This window comes from Pleurodeles waltl, chromosome 6, assembly GCF_031143425.1.
Source record: "Pleurodeles waltl isolate 20211129_DDA chromosome 6, aPleWal1.hap1.20221129, whole genome shotgun sequence".
Taxonomy (NCBI): Eukaryota; Metazoa; Chordata; class Amphibia; order Caudata; family Salamandridae; genus Pleurodeles; species Pleurodeles waltl.
In genome coordinates this window covers 537,271,269-537,291,021 of record NC_090445.1, presented here as the reverse complement: position 1 = coordinate 537,291,021, position 19,753 = coordinate 537,271,269, and positions in this window count along the sequence as shown.

Genomic DNA, 19,753 nt, shown 5'->3' with positions numbered 1-19,753 from the left:
TTTAAATCGCGATTTAAACGCTCCACAACAGAATTTCCCTCGGGATGAAATGGAGAAGAGAACTGGAGCTGGACCCCCAACAAAGCCATGGCGTCCCTGAATGCCTTAGAGGCAAAAGCAGGGCCCTGGTCTGAATGGAAAGCCGCAACTGCATATGTACCGACAAAGATGCGCAAATCTTTAATAACAGTTCGAGCGTCAGCCGAGCGCTGTGGCCACACCCACAGAAATCTGGAGCACGAATCTACAGCTACCAAAATATATTTGTATGCACTATCTGGTGGCAGCCGACCACAATGGTCCAAGTACACACACTGTAATGGTTTATTTGATAACTGTAATGGTTTATTTGATATCAGAAGAGGCGTCTGCGGCGGGCGCTTAGCCGTCAAAACTTTAGTTTGTTGACAGATGTCACAACAAAGGACATACTGCTTCGTCTCTTTATAAAGTCCAGGCCACCAATACCGGGCCTGTAACAGCGAAATCGTGGCAGCCATGCCAGCATGTGCAGATGCCGCCCCCCTCATGTGCTGCAGTAATTAATCGAGGTCGCACTATTTTATTGGGCATGTCGCGTACACCTACGCCTGGAATCTTAACCTCAGCGTTCAGCATACCACCCATTGAGTAATGATATTTAGACAGAAATCCTCTAGGATAAGGTGTGCCATCAGCCGTAGCTTTTATGGCTGCCAAAATCTCTGTGTCTGGTTTGGAACTCAAACGAGTAACTGCAGCCACAGTGGCAACTGCCACTGCCGATTTTGCGGCTTCATCAGCCAAAGTATTTCCAGCAACATGTATTCCAACGTGCTGGTGTCCAAGAATATGTACAACATGGACTTTAGGAAGCGTCTCCTTCAGATCCGCTACCTTCCCCCACAGTAATCTGTGTTTTATGGTGTTACCCTTGGAATCTCTGAACCCATTTAACCTCCAGTAATGCAAATATTCTTTGAAAGACTGAACACAGTAATAGGAATCACAAACAAGCAGTGTAAACTGCCGGATCCGTATGTTCGAAGGCCAATAATAGAGCTTTCAGCTCAGCCAACTGTGCCGTACAATCCCCCAATGTCTGTGTATAAGTATGTTGGGGGCAGAACTTCTCCCCCTCCATATAGCCGCTCACCACCGCACATGCAGCAGAATATTGGTGTTTTGTTCCCACCGCGGGTTGCGCAGAGCCATCGGTTTACATGACTACTTGATATTGATCAATAGGCAACGTGCCAGCGGGAACAGGGTATACTATTTCATATTGGAGAAATTCCTGTGTCTGTAGCTTTGGGTCAAAAATGTAATCTACATCAGTGGCTGTCAAAGACGTAGCCCATTGTATCCATTGCGGGTGTAATGCTTTCGCATTAGGAACACTCGCCTTCGTAACAGCCTCTAGGGCCGGAATCGGGGAAACGACTATGATGCGTTTGCCCTGGGCAAGAGGTCGTTCTTTAATAACAGCCATCTGTACAGCAGTGAGAATCTTCTCTGTTTGTGCAAACCGTTGTTCTGCAGTAGAATACAAGTGAGACTTGTATCCTATCGGGACCGTCTCACCCTTCATTAAAGGTGACATACGTAAACCCAACGGCCCCAGCTATAACCCTGATGACCAGATGTGTCTTATTGTCCCGTGTGTGTAAATGCTTTGCAGCTAGGAGATCATTTTGCAAGTCTCGAAGCATATGTGTATGCTCAATCTTCCAAAATCGACTCGAGAAATCTGGGCGAATCAACTCGTACGATGGTTTTATACGTGTAGCATAATCAGGAATGTAAGTTCTGACAAAATTTAGAAATCCCAACAACAACTGGAGTTTCTTCGCATTAGGAGGTTGCAATTGTGCACATTTTTCCAAAAAGTGTGGCGCTAGGCTCTTACCTTCATTCGACAGCTCATATCCCAAGAAAATGACGCTGAGAAAGGCAATTTTTTATTTTTTGAAGTTAAATTTGTAGCCAATATCGTCAAATCCCACAACAATGCGGGCTACCCGCCTTAAATGTTGTAGTAACTCGTCATCTGTGAGATATAAATCATCAACATATGACAATGCTTCAGGGTCTAGTTTGTGCAATATTTCAGTCACACGAGCCGAAAACAGTCCTGGGCTATTCTTATACCCCTGAGGCAAACAACAACAAAATTTCTGAGAGCCAAACGCACTGAAGCTCGTAAAATCCTTGCTTTCGGGCGATATATTCTGGCAGAAGAAACCATTCGAGATATCTAAAGAGGTTTTGTATTTTTTACGCACAATATTATTCATGAGTGCTGCACCATGTGAATTTTGTATAGCATATGTACGTGCATGTCCGTTCAAATGTCTGTAGTCCACCACTATTCTATAAGAATGGTCCGGTTTAGCTACAGGGAATAAGGGATTATTCATCGGCGAGACACAGGGTTCACTAACTCACTGATACTCCAATTGTGTAAGTATGTTTCTCACCAATGCCCTCGTTTCATATTTAATAGGATATTGCGGTTGTGGCTGAGGTTCGCCCTTAATCGGAATTACATGATAAGGAGAATCCCTATCTCACCCCACATGATTTCTATATAAGGCGGGTGCTTGTGCCAGAGCCCATTTAATGCTATAGGACTCTGCAAGTTCTCCCGGAACAAGTGGTGAGAACGAAGACTGGACAGTCACGTACAAAGTCAGAGGGCCAATCCTGTTCGGCCAGCAAAATGTCATATATCTTGACTACGCGATCCCAAAAGACGGCGTTTATAGTGCGCTCAATGTCCCCTTCCAATTGTAAAGTTACGGTATAAACTCTATCGGGATCAGAGACACGCATATCTGCTGTTTCGACTTGTATGAAGTCATCAGTTGCTTTCACCTCCAGATGCTATAGAAGATTCCGGCGAACTATTGTGACCTTTGCCGCGCTGTCTAACAGTGCTAGTGCCCATGTCTTGTTCTTCAAGAGAACTCTCTTCCTGTGTGGCATGTCTAACTGAGACTGCTGCCACTTTTTTCTTTTTAAACTGTTGTTTTTGTTGGATCAGTTTCTCTTCCTTCTTTACAGAAACCTCAGACGAGCGTTGTGAATCCTGTCTTGGCTTCATGTACTCTGTTCTCCGCTCTGATCGCCCACCTCTCTCATTTCTCTTTTCCGATGAGTCCTGAAAGGAACGAGATTGGCGTGTATAAGTGTATTGATATCAATCAGGCGTTTTCAAATTATCCTTATTTCTAAGATTATATTTTGACTGAGGGGACGCCTGTCTCGGAGATTCTCCCCTTTCTTTTTTAGGTGTTTGTTGTTTTTTCTCCCAGCGCTTTTTATTACCCTCAGGTTGCTGTTGTTTAGTAGTACCCTTACCCTGAAACTGTGGTTTCTGCGGTCTAGCCCCAAGGCTATCACGACCTATACTGGAATATGTTTCCGCTATTATTCTCAGCAGCTCCCGCTCCTGATCTAGTTGCAGGACGTCACGCAGACGCATACGCACCGCTAGTGCTACTGCCTCCCCTTTTAGATTACTCAATATAATGGAAGAAACCGTGGCAAAATTGCCCATCAGTTGCATCCCCAAATCTAAGGCTGGGGCAGCCCCATATTCATCTTGAATTTGTTTGAGCACTTCCAGTAAGTTGGCCAATGTCGGTGTACCGTGTGCTTTAGTGTAGAGCGCGGCAAACACCGTGTCCCATGTATTACAATGGTCCACTGTGGGAACCATACCAAACGGTAAACACATCGTTAATATTCTATGTTTATCCTGAGGGCCCGTATGGGGAAATACTGCCTCCAGCGTATTAATATTTTGCGCCAGCCAAAACGGAGTCTCCTCTCGTTTAGCCGGTACTTTGCCCATAACTGAGTGTACAGTCGCCGGATTGATACCCGGAACTACTGCATGTTGTTGCGCTGGGGCAGCACGCGCTGGGTTTGTGTTTAGTGTCTGCATCACAAATTGTACTAAGCGTCTATATGTAGCCGTTAAGTCTGTGTATAAACGACGAACTTCAGCCAACGCCAAGTTAGCAACCGCTGGATGTGGTGTATATGTAGCCAATAAAGGCCAAGTAGGACCATTGTTACTAAGTGGACCTAGCCTAATAGGTGCTATGGTGTGGGGTAGGGCATCATCAAGCCAATTATTATGTTCTTGATAAGATAGAGGTATTTCTAAGTATGCATATGCCCTGTACTGTCCAGGGGCAAACGTGTAGTTGTGAAATGTGTTTGAATTCCCATCAACTGCTGGAAACGTGACCCAAGAATAAAAAAGTTCTGTTCTATAGGCTGCATGGGCGTCCACCACAAACGTGACTGGACCCCCCTGGTTTGTTAGACCATGTGCTAGCAAATGAACCGTGAGCGGTTGTCGCATATTAACTGCTATTTGTATTGCCTGGGGATTCGCCATTATGAAAACAGCTATAGTTCAGAGAAGGCACACCAATATCGGGGTTTTCCTTTCAGAGTTCAAGCTTGAACGACCAACCGCTATAATTAGGATCTACCTATATGCGGTGGCGGAAGTCCTCAGTTCCACGGATGTCTCCGTTAACGGAACCGAGGAGTCAATATATATATGAGACCGAGAGAGTCAGCCGGACCCGAATATTAGAGCCAGACCAATCGTTGGCGGCGCCATGTCGTGTTGGCTCTCATTATCCTAAATGGGACTACTGGATTTCTAGGTAGCAGTCGGTCCTGGTGTGGGGGACTAAGTCTGACCCATTAAGAAGGACCCCTGTCACCTTCAATCCGGTTTTGCTCCGGCTAACTAGCAGTGCCTCATCTCTCCCAAGGGGGAGGGATGATTGGGCAACCGAGTGTATGACATCTTTAGAACTTCTCAGGGAAGTCGTGGTCGCTCAGATCCCAACCAGCTCTCTCATTTACGGTATGATCTCATATACAAATGACAAAGGCAGTTTAAGTTTTATAGATTGATTTAATAAAACGACCACATTTTAGATAATAAGGTGTGAGCCGCAATAACCAGAACCATACAACACAGTAGGATTGAAATAGTCACGAGAAGAGTGAAACATAAGAATAACGCTATCATAGTTTTAACAGATTATGTTCCCTCTAATTAAGTTCTATTTCGAGCACAGCATGTTAAGCTCTAAGCTTGCCTTTCAGATTCCCTGGGAAGACCTCAACCCTCATACCTGAGCAAAGGCCTGTGATCTGGATCAGCATCTGCAACAGGGCAGTCAGCATCTAGTTGTGGTTCCCTGGTCGGAATCTCCCTCTTACGTTTATTAGGACAAGGAAGTGTTTTTATAACTAACATGTTGATGTGGTAACAAAATGTCCCTATGCAAGAATGTGTATCGCTTACAACCCAAAGACTAAACTCCTACCACGTCTATCGGCAATGTACCAGACTGTATCCTTGACTGAAGCACAGAGTGAGCAAGAATGTGTTAGAGAACTCCGGTGCTGAAGTAGGCTAAACAGTGTGATATAAAAAAATAAAACAAGACCGTAGAACTGGCTATTGAAAAAATAACAGTACGAAGCTGAATAAAATGCATCTAGAGCAAAGTGCACAGAGGCCCGATGCTGCGAGCAAAGGAATAAAATGCATCCAGGGCAAAGTGCACAAAGGCCTAACGCCTGAAGCAAACGCGCAAAGGCTACATAAAAATGGCTACACTACAAAGCATGCACAGGTTTGGGTCCAGAACTCTGCCCTGTCGTTGCAACAGGAGATGCTACAACCGGGAGCTACAAGGATGACTTGGGCCCAGTCAGTCTTCATTTTCCTCAGAACTCAGGGCAGAGGTGATATCGGTCAGAAGGCGTACAGGAGTATAAAGGCCAACTCGAGAAGAAACACACCTCTGAGAAGGAGCCACCTTGGAAACTCCAACAAGCACAATTGCTAACATTGTGCGTCTTGGCGGTGGCGAAAAGATCTAACTAAGGTCCTTCCCAGCCACAGAAGAGACCTTGCACCACTTCCAGATGGAGACACCTTTGGTCATCCGCTCTGGCATTCAGAGAACTGCCAAGTGTTTTACGACCTTGAAAATGACCTGACATTTCAGCCATATCCAGATAGGTAGAGACTCTTGACACAGGGTCCATGACTACACCCCACCCTCCTTGTTGCAATACCACATTGCATTGGTGTTGTCTGCAAACACTTGAACCAGCCTCCCCTTGATCGAAGGTAGAAAGGCCTTCAATGCCAAGGGGATCGCTCTCAACTCCAAACAAGTTGATGTGGAGCTGAGACTCCACCTCAGACCAGAGTCCTCTGATGTCCACCTCTCCCAGATGATTGCAAGAACCCAGAAGGGACACAACTGTCACCTCTGTGAAAGTTGGGAAGGGAGAGGGGTCTTCAGCTGACCCAGTCGAGGTTAGTCAGCCATCACAGCAGGTATTTTGCAGTACCTATGCTATCTGGACCAGATTGGAGAGATTCCCTTGATGCTGCACCTACAAGGATTTCAGGTCCCATTGCAGAGCCTGCATATGCCAATGGGTGTGCTTTCCCAGCAGGATGCAGAAGGCAATGAGATCCAGCAGCCTCAAGTATCACCAAAATTGATGATAGATGCTGAAACAGCTGACACTCGCTGCTTCAGAGGATAGGTGCAGAACTGCAATGTGTCCAGAAGGGCTCTTGTGAAAGGAAGCATCTGGTAGGGAGTCAGGTGTGACTTTGGCACATTTATAGTGAACCCCAGCAAATGTGGGCAGCCTTCCGTAGTCTAGAGGAGAGTGATGATTGCCTGGGGCAAGCCCGCTTTCAGCCATTTGTCGAGGAAGGGGAAGACTGGAACTCTTGACCTCCGCAGATGGGCCCCAGCCACCACTATCACCTTTGTGAAGCCCCGAGGGGCACTGGTAAGGCCAGAAGGGAGCACAGTGAATGGAGCCAACGTAAGCATTTAGAATTTCTCCTTTTCAGTACGTAGTTCAGAGGGCATAGGTCTGGTGTAGGGAAGAGGTCTCCTTCCTTCTTCAGTACCCGAAAGCAGCAGACACAGCGACCACGGCCTACGTCTGATTTTGGCACCCTCCCAACAGCTCTTTTGCCCAGAACAGCCTGTATTTCCAGACATTACTGGGAGAGGTGGTCATCCATCGGCCGATCTGAAAATGGTTGCATGGGCACTGAACTATTTGGAACACCCACTTGCCACTTGTCCTATGTTATAGACTGCCATCGAGGCAGGTGGTACTGGGTCTGGCCACAGACCGGTTGCCCATGATTGTGCAAGGGCATATCAAATGGGTTTAGGAAGCTGCCGGGGGCAGGGGCAGACTAGGCAGATCTCTGCCCTTGTGTCCCACAAGACTCATGGGAGCCACTTCTGCAGCCATAACAGGACAGGGGAGCCGGCTTGCCATGGTAGCTAGGTGAAAACAAACATAGCTAGTAGCCCCTACAATAGCACAGAAGGGGCAGAAGTCAGAATGGGCCATGTGTGGGGTTGGCGAGAGTCCCAACGACCGGGCGGTGGCCCTGTTTTCCTTAAAGTGCTTGAGCATCAAATCTGCCTGGTCGCCAAACAGTTAAGTAACACTGAAGGGCATGTCCAGAAGAAATGCCTAGAAATCCCCCAAAAAGTCAGTTCACCTCAGCCAGGCGTGGTGGCAATGTGCCAAAGGCGTAGCAATCGCTCCACCTAGCAAAGTCGATGGTACCCAGTCCACAGATAGTGAACTTTCCTGCGTCCCTGCCATTGGCAATATCCTGGGACAGGGTGGCTTGGACCTCCTCCTAGACCATGAGGTAGCACTTGTGCAACCAGTTTCCAAACTTTGGGGGATTACCAGGCCAAGATGTGGTGGCCTGGATGACCAGGTTCTCCGGTGTGGGGTGCTCAGTGAGGACAGCTGGGTCCCCAAGAGCAGGGCGGTGGTGGCAGACAATTGTCCTGTGCACAGGCACAGGAGCGCCTGCTTGGCTTGTTGGGCCCAGGCTCCAAGTAGGGTTCTGTGGGGGTTACCCTGGGTTGAAGCACCTCTGTCAAGATGTTAGTTTAGACTACCACTGAGAGAAGCATAGGGTCTGGGACTTCAGCCACCCTCCTTACCACCATGACAAATTAAGCCCCTTTCTTTGTATCCACACTAGGAAGAGAGACTGGTCCAGATTCTGGATAGGTGTCCAGACCACTGGCATCCGCCAGTTCCTCATACCAGTTATCATAGGGCCAGGAAAACTATAAGATTCCTCAGATTCACCCCAGTCATATTCCCCAGTAAAGGGAGGCGTGGTCTCTGATCGGGAGGATGCTCATCCAGTCGGTGTCAGTCTACATCGGTCCGCTTCATATCTCAACGGGGAATAAGCATAGGGTCAGCAGCAACAGAAACAGCTCCATTGGAACAGACTGCGGGAAAGGTCACAGACTTGTGATCAGAGCTGATCTCACTCCAGCAACAGATTCAAAGGGCCCAACTGGTAACTCCTCCGGCAGCAATCCTGTTGGGGAACCTGCCAAACCCATTGGGCCCAAAGGCGCTCCATAGAGGTCGGTGTGGCACAAATGTGAGGTGCATGGCCTCAAAGTTTATAAGTGGAGTGAGGGCCACTGATGTCTGAAAGCAGGACCTAAATTGTGCAGAAGTCAAAGAATGCTTCCACTTCTTGGATTTCTTTTTCTTGTGGGGCCTACTCGACGAGGATTTTAAAGATGACAACCAGCAGGAACGACTCCCAGCCCAAGCCAGTACCTTCCTGGTCCTGGAGCAGGGCAGACTTGTCATGTGTCAGGCACCCAGGAGCTTCAGGGCACACTCCTGGACCGCCTTGGGGCTCATTGCTCAAGTCGTAGCCCAGCTCTAGGCACCACAAGCAAACTTGATAGGCGTATCTCACAGACATCTGCCTGTGACAGGATCCACAGGTTTTAACCCTAAAAGTTTTTTTAGGGAACATCCCTAAATCACAAGCTGGGCTCAGAAAGAATTTTGACAAAGTCAAAAAAGGTAGTCCAAAAAAGGACTGAAGTAGATCTTCCGGATCTGCATTGATGGTATACAAAAGAAAAAACAGAACTGATGTCAGCACACAGGGGTGGCACTTCTGGTGCGACGATGCCAACGCCAGAGCCAATCAACGCCACCGTCTGCACACAGAGGTACTACTCAAGATTTTCCAGATCTAGTCTGATCCCTGGGGAATATTCTAAATTGAGGAATTTGTAGCTAGAAATCTCTAGAAGACAAGTATGCAACATGTAATGAGCAGCTTATTCACATGCATTTTATTTTTTTAACATCTTATTAAAATTTCAAAAATATCTACATACATCCTGGAACTGTAAAAAGCACTAGCTAGGCTGTCATTAAAGATAATTTAGTACAACAAAACAAGTTAGACTAAAATGGACTCAATATCCAGCTAAGATGTTTGTTCACTCTCCGTAACAAGAGAACCCTGGATTCATATAAGGAGACATTATTGACACCTACCACACCCTCAATCCACCTGCTAGGGCAAGTTGCAGCCATCATTGTGATGGTCTTTAAGAGCAATCTGCCATACTGGAAGCAGCCATGAACTCGGTTTGGCACAACAGCTCACGTTTCAAGGAAGCCCAAAGCACTCAATTTTGGAGGGAAATGTAATAGAGTTAATGATGGAAAGTAGCAAATAACCAGCCTCCGAGTTGTCTCAAAAGTCAATTCTAAATCATGGAATCATTTTTTTTTAAATAAATTATTTTGCACTCTTTGTAGGATTTCCTGTACCTTTTTTCATTGGAGATCAGTTTAGAAGAGCTTTGCTACTATATTTCTGCTGGATGCATCAATTCCTTCACTCTTCTTGTCTAGAGACATCCCATCCCCGTATTAATATTCTCTTGTGGGCCACATGCACTACCATTAAATATGGGGGGAAACACAACCATTAACGTATATTTGGTCCTGTGTTGCAGCTTTAAATTTTCTGATACTTCTGAAAGGGTCCTGGTTTTAACAGGATCGCTGAAGTTCTACTGATTTCATATCAGAAAAACCTAAAAGGGTGGTATTTTTCACCCTCTTGGCAGGGTTTCTTTCTCATGTTCTCCCTTATTACCAATGATACACCATATTACATCATGCTTATGATACACATTCACATTTTGTGCTGGGCTTTTCTACACATTCTCTTTTGCTGTGTTGGTTATCATGCACCCATCCCAGCAATAGGTTACCAATTGACCAACCCAGAAATAGGTTAGTAGGTAATCCCACTACCGTGGCCACACTATCTTCACCAAACACCATACGTACGCTGAAAGACCAACATTATCCAACAAGTGAACGGAGGAAAGCCTTTCAATATGCCTGGGAGTTGTTCCTATCCAAGGACATTCTCATTTACATAGCTCAGCACAAGAAGTAGGGGAGTATTTTATTAACATTACATATTTTATGCTGTTTTCATGCTTTTCTCCATAATATAATTTAACATAACTATTGCTCATCTTATCATCTTGGTTCTCCTAATCTATTTAGGCTATAGTAACACACGGTATAATACAAATCTAGCTTCTCCTCACAGCTTTCACTGGGGGTGTACTGATTTAAGGATTGGGGTGTAAAGCAGGTGGATCCCTAATACACCCTGCAAGAGTTCTTGTGCAGGTCTGAAGTACTTTAGACTTTTTTTTAGTATACAAAGCCCAACAGGGGTGGTATGAGAGACCTTTATGTTTCCCTTCTCCACAGACTCATAACTGTAACCAGACCACACAGGGCTCGGGAAATCTAGCCAGAGTGGCCTGTAAGAAAGTACCCCTTTCTGTCATGGTCACAACCACTTTTTGCCACTGGTACTGATGTTTTTCGACTGCTGTGCACCGGTTCCCTGCTAACCAGGTCCCAGCCCCAGTGCTCTTTCCCTAATAACAAGGTAAAATGGTCTAATTGGGCTACAGTTGGCACACACTTCAGCACCCCTTTAAGTCCCTAGCAGATGGAATCGTTGGTACCTAGGGCCTGGGTACTAAAGAGGGTCCCTAAGAGCTCTAACATGTTTTATGCCACCCTAAGGGACCCCCATACAAATTGCATGCAGTCTGCTACCGCAGGTTGTGCAACAAGGTTGCGCACTCATTGTGTGCCAAACCAAAGTGACTGCATAAACTCACTACATATAATATATGTAAGTCACCCCCACAGCAGGCCTTAGAACCCGAAGGCAGGATACATTATATTTTACATGAGGACATATCTGCATGAACAGATGGGCCCTTGTGAAGTCTATTTTTATTACTAGATATTACAAGTGAACAGGGAAGCCATCTTAAGGTATGTACTGGACACTCTTTATTATGAGTTACCAACCTACATAATGGCATCACTGAAACCTAGGGTGTTTGGTATCAAAAACCTCATCTTAATAAACCCCTACTGATGCCTGTATTGGATTTATTATGACATGCAGCCCAGAGGGCACCTCATAAGTGCCCCCTAAAACCTACTAGTCTTCTATTGTGTTGGCTGACTGGTATCAACCAGCCTGCTGCCATAGACAAGGTAAGGTTTAAAGGTAAGGCTACCACCACTGGGAACACTCCTGTACCTAAACACAACAGGGCAGGTAAACCCAAACAGCTGGTACTTTCTAAGACCTTGGCTCCTACTTACCTTACATCCAAAAGCACAGTACTGTAAGTTGTTTGTAAGTGACCTGTTTCTCCCATAGGATAACAGCCACGATTGAGGATCATGCCTCAATTCTGGCAGCTGTATTTTCTCGGTTTCTAAAAATCTCTAACTCAAAGAGTACTTAACTGATCCTGAAGATTTTGGTGTCTACATTAATATAAAAAATGTATTTTTCAAACTCGGTCTTGAGTTTCTTCAGTGTCTCATTTATTGACTGTGTACACCAAAAATTACTGGTTATTTATCTTGCACGATAAAGTCTATCAAGAAATCGCTCTCCCCTTCTTGCATGCACATGTTCACATCATCAGAGGACCCAGCTCATATTACAGCATAGTTGCACCTCATCTAATCTGGTAATGTTGCCTCAGAATAAAGGCAAGCAATAGTCTTTCATTGGGTACACCTGGTACTTATTTCAGGTTGTCTTGTTCCTCACGCTACTGCCAATGATCTGCAACCTTTTCCTCTGCATTAGTCTGAATATGAGCATCTGGTGCATGTGGCAAAAACACTCCTGGCTGCACTTACGGAACTAAACCATGTTCTGGGATTTATATGGATTGGCTAGATTAAGGTCTGATTTGACTCGATCAAAAGTCAGCTTTCTTTTGTCTGGTGTTTCAGGGCAGTAAGTACACTTCTACATTTCAGGAAAGGGCCAACAATATGCATTGTTTCTGAACCATTGAGAACCCTTCATTGGCACAGATCAACTATTCTGTTTTGGATACTAGTAAGGAATTTGGTGAAAGGGAACAGAATTGTTGGATTCTCTGGGGTTTAATGTCTAGAATGGGCCTAAGACCCAGAACCTCTTTAGTGAGCATGGTGGGAGTAAAATCCTGTGCCCCTCTCTTTCAAGGGCACTGCATCTGTGTCTCTTTTGTGCAACAGGGCACTAACCTCCACCTCCAAGGCATGGGTTTGGGAGGACTTCCTTGCAGACAATGGTGATGGGAGGGGAGTGGTCAGAAAGGAAAGGCATAGTCGTTAAGGACAAGCCAGCAGACAGGGAAATGTGTCATGATGGATTCACAATTGGCTAAAAAATGAGAACCGCAATCCTACTGGAAGTTGATAGTGGACGGAGAACAAATCAAAATGGCATATCCGATGTAAGAATGTTGGACTGGGCCTGCTGCTGGGCTAAAGATCCACCTCTTTACTGAAGGAACTGAAAGGTTTTGTGGAGTCTGCACAGGCTGCTAAGGTCTCTGCTGACGGGATGGTTTTTCTCCTCGAGAAGCATTAAAAGCAACAATACACTAAGTGGGACTGCGCTATAGCTCAACTGAACTTGAATTGCATCAGGGATAGCAGCTTTCTTGCCAGTCTTGCCATATCGAAGGGCATGTTGATGAAGGCAGCACGACCCTTTCCACAAAAGCTCATGAAACATATCTAAGCCTGCATGTGGAAGGGGACCACCTTGGCCACAAAACAGTCTAAGCCACATTTAGGAATTTGCTTAGAGGCATCCACACCATCACTCACTAGTTTGGAGAACGTGTTTCTTAAATGTGACTTGGAAGGCTAATCACAGCTGTGCAACTTTTGCCACTTCCCAAGAGGCTGGCGCATGGTATTCCAGTGCACGGGGCCAAACCGCCTGATGCAAAGACTTCGCTGCGCAATAAACCAAGTTGCTTTGACTCAATATCTGGTGGAGCAGTAAGGGTAGCATTGGGTTTACGTTTTGCTGTAGATGCTTGAACTCCCAAGCTCTGTGGAGAAGGATACTTAGATAAAAAAATAGGGATCAGATGGCACAGCCCTATGGCACCAGACAATCTGACTAGAAATTGTCAGGCCTGAAAAGGAGTACCTACCAGGAAACCAAAAGTGGCTACAGCAATGCTTTCTTGAGTGGCAGAAGGGTTGCTGAAAAAAGCTGCACAATTTCTTTCACGCTTTTGGACTTAGGCTCCACAGACAACAAAGAACACTTAAGTTCCTCTGCTGCCTTACCCACAACTAGTGTAAAAACACTTCTTCGGAAGAGAGGCAAGCAAGAATATGCAATATTACCTTGTGGTGATGCAGCAAGGCCACTAGTATATTCAAGGTCAAAGTAGAGGCCAGCATTTGTGCAATAAGAGGGAACCAGGATATCGGTCTGAAGAATGTTCCTCCTGGCACCTGAAATGCAGCCTAGGCATATTCATTGTCTTAGACTTGTCAGCTCTTGGCGTGGTCTTGTGTACTTTTTGTTTCCGACCCGGTTTTAGATCCTGTGCTGAATTTCGTTTCTGCTGGCTTTAGGTCTCTGGGCACCTTACCACTTGCTAAAATGTAAGTGCTCCCTGTGTACATTGTATTAGTGATTGGTTTCTTCATGAGTGGCACATATGATTTGCTAGCAAGTCCCTAGTAAAGTGCACTATTTGTGCCCAGGGCCTGTAAATCGAATGCTACTGGTGGACCTGTAGCAATGATTGTGCCACCCACATAAGTAGCTCTGTAAACATGTCTCATAACTGCCATTTCTGTGTCTGTGTGGGCAGTTTTTCAACTGCCAGTTCGACGTGGCGAGTGTATCCACTTGCCAGGGTCCCTACCTTCCCTTTTACTACAGATAAGTCAATCCTGAGGTAGGCCCAACACAGCCCCATTGGCAGGGTGCAGTGAATTTAAAAGTTAGGACATGTGCTACTGTGTTTTACATGTCCCGATAGTGAAATACTGCTAGAATTTAAAAGTTAGGACATGTGCTACTGTGTTTTACATGTCCTGATAGTGAAATACTGCTAGATTCAATTTTCGCTATTGCAAGGCCTCTCTCATAGGGTAATATGGTGATTGCCTGGAAGCATCTTTTCAGTGCAATTTTGGGGTCTCTGAACTCTAAATACATCTTTTGGTAAAGTTGGTTTTTAGATTGCAAGTTTGAAATGCCACCATTCTGTGCCTCTGTCTGGTTGTGGAATACACATCTGGGTCAGACTGACAGTTGGGCTGTTTGTGAATTCACTCTAGACAGTCACCCAAAGAGAGCTGAGGTGTCTCCTGCAAATCCTGATGAGTCTTCCTGGGCTAAAGTGGAGAGAGGAGCTGACACATGCACATGAATAGGGCTGTACCTGTCCTTGCACAAAGCAGTTTCCAACCCCCTAGTGTGTCTGGGGCCAAAACAGTGAGAGGCAGGGTATTGTGCGCTACAAAGACTTTCCTTTGAAGTATGCCTACTTCAAAGGCAGAAATGAGTATAAGTATTCAGCTGCTGACCCCACAACTTCAGAATACTTCTGGACTGAGGACATTCTGGCAGAGCCGGAAGCTGTAGGAGGAACTGCCACTCTGCCTGTTGCTTTGTTGTGCTGGCCTGCTGCTTGCTGCTTCTGTCTTGGGAGTGAAAGGACTGGATTCTAGTTTCTACATCCTGCTTTCAATGTTCTCCAAGACTTGACCTGAGCTTGCCTCTTGTTGTGAAGTCTCAGGGGCATCAAAGGCTTCATCTGCCAGTGCCTGGGCTCTTCTGCCAAGAGTCCTGACTTGCTAAATCGTGCCAAATCCAGCCCCTGGGACCTTAGAAGTGGAAAGTGGTAACCTAAGTGAAAATCCACGGACAGAGGCCGCTACGGCAGAAAAATTGCCGTATCGCCTGCAACGCGGCTGAGAAATCAACGCAGCATCTGTTTCGCGACTGCGAAATCAACACATTGCCTGCTTCAGCACAGATCCATCGCTGCCGTGCCCCTGGATTTTCCACACATCATCCCTGGGAGTCATTTTTCTTCAATGACGTTGCTACACAACCAGGAATCGACGTATCAGCAGTCCGCCAGGAAAAAAAATTCACGCATTGCATGTCCAGCGTTAAAATAATCAGCGCATCACCTTCTTTGCGCCCCACATCATCTTTGTTTTTCACCCATCTAAGGTATTGTGTGTTATAAGGATACAACCACTGATTTTTTATGATAAAGACAGTTTTAAATCTTTAAAAAGTGATATCTCTAATTGTGTATGCTGGATTTTTGTCATTTTGGTCTTGTTTTACTCAGATAAATATTGCCTATTTTTCTAACATGGCGTTGAGTACTTTTGTGGTGTCTTTACTGTGTGTACAAATACTTTACACATTTCCTCTGAGATAAGCCTGACTGCTTGTGCCAACCTATCAAGGGGGTGAGCTGGGGTTAGCTTAGGTGTGTGAGACTCCCTTACCGTCACTAGAGGCAGGGTCCCTACATGGGCAGCGTGTAAACTTACTGCCACATCGGTCACATTGCGTCCAAATCTGAGCCAGAGTTTGTCCATTCGTTCAAGTCTGTTACGCTCTAGGGAGAAGCATCTTGAAAGGAAGCTTTGGTCTTTTCTCTAATCACACAAATCCTGTTAGCAAAGTTTGAATGCTGGTGTAGTGCCACAAACGACCAAGACCAACAGCAGCGATTACATGAAATCGGAATTGAGGACAATCTGGCAGTCACATTGATATTCAGTTAGTTCACTGTGATCTGCACTGAGCACAAAGCCTGTGAAGGTGTGTAGTGAGGTGGCATTGACCAGAAACTGCAAACCCTGGAGTGGTTGTTTCCTTAAGATAGAAGAGGATTTTACTTTCCTATAGCGTTTGTTTTTGCAAGAGGATGCTTTGGAGGATTTACAGTCAGAAGACTTACCTGCAAAAGGAGACAGATATGTTCTAGCAGAAACAGTTTTGCTTCCTGAAGTCTTTGGTGGCCTGAAATAACAGGAGTCGCAGACAGAAGGTTTCTGATTTGTTCCCCAAAAGCAGATACAGATGTGGTGGCGATCCAAAAAAGGGCATATTTTTTCCAACATTGTGACAAGGTTTAAGCTCTGACACCTTGGAAGATCACATTTGACCAAATCCTGTTAGAAGCTGTAAAGAAATTCAGTAACTACAGAAGAGAAGCTCTGGTAAAATGTGGAAATACAGAAACTGACATTCGCTCTCAAGGAGGCATCACAGAATCGTTTTGTGACATCCTCGATAGACAAAGCTGGATGGAGTACCTTGGAATCACCCTGCATCGTAGGATAGCTGGGCAAAGGTTTTCTAGATCCAGTCTGTTTACTGGGGGAGATAAACACATAGCAAGGAATCTGCAATAAGTATACATGAAACTGCTTTTTTGGAGCTGCACTTTTTACAGGGTGAACTGTAGGGCCAGGTGACATTTGTGCTAGGCAAGTACAATATCAGTAATTTTGCATTACTTTGTTTAGCAGAATTTCTGAAATTATGCCATTAAGCCATGTTGTGCAATTATGCATTTCGAAGGAGAATCCTGATAACGTTTAAACTGGGAAATTGCCTCCAGATGCACTCTAATGGATGAATGAGATAGTCTGGATTTAGCTAGGTGGAGCAAGTAAGTGAGAATCTGTTCTGGCAGCGATGTGCGAGGGTGGATTTTTTTAACTGATGCACCACATGCAGAAGCGTTTCTATCTAAACTAATAAGATCTATTGGTGGTATCCACACTTGCTTTTGTTAGTATCGCTCTACGTTCTGGAGGAATGTCTAATTTGGAGAATTCATTGAATTCAGAAGTCAGGCCAACAAGTGTAGAGATGATGGGTCCGGATGTCTGACTTGGCCCTGGATCATGGTCAGTAAGGCTGGTGTCTGTGAGTTGAACATGTGGTTGTTCCGACCACAAAAGAAGCTCGGTGAGAGCTGTCTAGGCCATTTGGGGGCTCTGCAGAGGGAACAGCATTTTTCTGTTTTCATCTTGCTGAGCAACATGTGGATCAACAGGATCAGGGGGAAAAGTGCAACCATAATTTCCTGACTATCTTATCAAAAATGCATTCCCCCACCATCCATTGGGGGATGCCAGCTTGCATAATAAGGGCATTTCTTGTTCTCCTTCATGGCAAAAAGATCAAAGTTTGGCCTGCCCCATCTTTAGAAGAGTTTATTGAGAACCTGCTAGTCTAGTTCCCATTCGAGATACGGAAAGATCGTTCTGCTTAGTGATTCGGTTAGGAGGTTGGATGTTCCTGGAACATGTTCTGCTTTTAGAGAAATTTGTATTTTTAGGGTACACTTTCAAATGCGCTGTACCGGATGTGATAGCGCTATTGATCTTGATCCTCCCTGTTTGGTGAGATAGAACATACTGGTGCTGTTGTCTGTTTGTATGAGGACTGTTGACTTCAGTATCTTGGGTTAAAAAAAAAGCTCTGAGTGCTAGTTCGATAACCCTCAGTTCTTGTTGGTTGATGTGAAACTTTAGTTCTGCTGGACTCCAGTTGCCGCTGATTTGCAAATCTTGAAGGTGGGCAACCCAACTGACGAGGTAAGCGTCAGTAGTTATGATGGAACTGGGAATTTGCTGCTGATATGAGAGGCAGATGGGTGTGTTCACTATTGCTTGATGGTGCTATGAGGCCTTTATGGAAAAACTTTAATTCCTAGCTGTTTTAGATGAGCAGCCACTGGGGCCAACTTCTTGGAAAATATTCTGGGGGCTGATTTTAGCCCAAATGGCAGGACCTTGAATTGTAGATGGGTACCGGCTTACCTGGAAGAGGTGAAATGTATGATGATTTAGATGTACTGGACATGGATGGAAATTTGCATCCCAGATGGTCTAGAGATGTCAGGTGATCTCGGCATTTAAGAGGTGTAGTATATCTTGAAGTGTAACCATACAAAATATTTTTTCTTTAGCAACTTGCTTAATGCTCGCAAATCTAGAATGGAACACCAATTTCCAGATGGTTTCTTCACTAGGAAGAAACAGGAATAGGACCCCCAGCCTTTCTGAAGAGGTGGAACAACCTCTAATGCTCCTTTTTTAGCATGCTGGATACCTCCTTGCGAAGTTGTGTTAAACAAGGGGATGGCGGTCCTGACGGAGGGGTGTTTGGAGCCTTCTGGAAGACCCCCTAGGTATGACCTTTGGATACTACATCTAGGACCCACTTGCTGGTATTATCACTGACCACTGTAGGAAGTAGTTTGCAAGGCAGCCTTCAATTTTGGTTATAGGTGAGGGGAGGGTAGCCAGAATCATTGTGTGGTCATTGCTTTCTACCTGCTTCCCTGCAGCGGGCAGAAAGCTTTCCTCATCTTTGGTGCTTGTACGCTGCTGAGGGATAATCTGTACTGCTGTTCCCATATAGTGGTCAATAGGATGCCTGACCCGATTTAAATTGCTATCTGTAGGTTTAATAGCCTACGCGAAATGAGTAGGTTTCTCTCCCTGTAACTCCTCGAAAGGGCTGTTTTAAATATTATAACGTTTCCAAAGATTTTGCAGTATCTGTGTCCGCCTTGATGGACTGCGAGTCTTCATCCACATGTTTACGGAAGAGAGATTCACCGTCCTATGACCTATATAATATATTCCTCTGTATCTCTGGCTGAAAGGAGATATATTTTAACCATTCCTGTTTGTGTAAAACTGCAGCCCATGCCAGTTGTCTGAATCACGTTAGTAAAATGTCGATACGTTGCTATCCGTTCCCCTTCTTGGAGTATCTTTTTAGCCTCCACTTTAGAATCTTCAGGTAGGAAGTCGATATATGTAGAAATATCAGACCACATTTGGCGGTCATAACGACCCAAAATGGCCAATACATTAGTTGCTTTAACTGTCATGGCTGCCATAGTGGATAGCTCTTTACCAATGTTGCCGAGACGATGCCCATCTCAATCAGGAGGAGAAAAGATTGGTGTGGAGGGATTCTTTGAATGATGTTGTGCCGCCTGTGAAACCACGGAGTCTGGTTTTGGGCATCCAACAGGTTGGAGAATCATCTGGGGCTTTATATTTTTTCTCCAAACGTGGTATCTTCGCAAGTAGGGTAGCTGGGTTTTTCCTGCCATATGAAGTCTATAATCGGGATAGCTCTCATCGACTTCTTAGCTGGCTTTTTGAAATCATAGAGAAAGTAGTCTGTTTGTTTGGTAAGGAGAGGTAACTCAAAACATTTTGCTGCTCTCTCCATCAAATTATGGAATGCGTTTATATCCTCTAGCGGGGAATCCACTGGTGCCGCGAAAGGTGGGGATGGAGTGGGTATTCATCCCAATCGTTAGTCTGTGATGTATTATCAGGTGTCTCTCCCTCCTCTCTCCTCATCCGTAGATTGAGGGTTATCTTGTGGAGGTTGGGCTGTCACATCCGGTACCGGTATAGTTGGTTGGTCCATAAA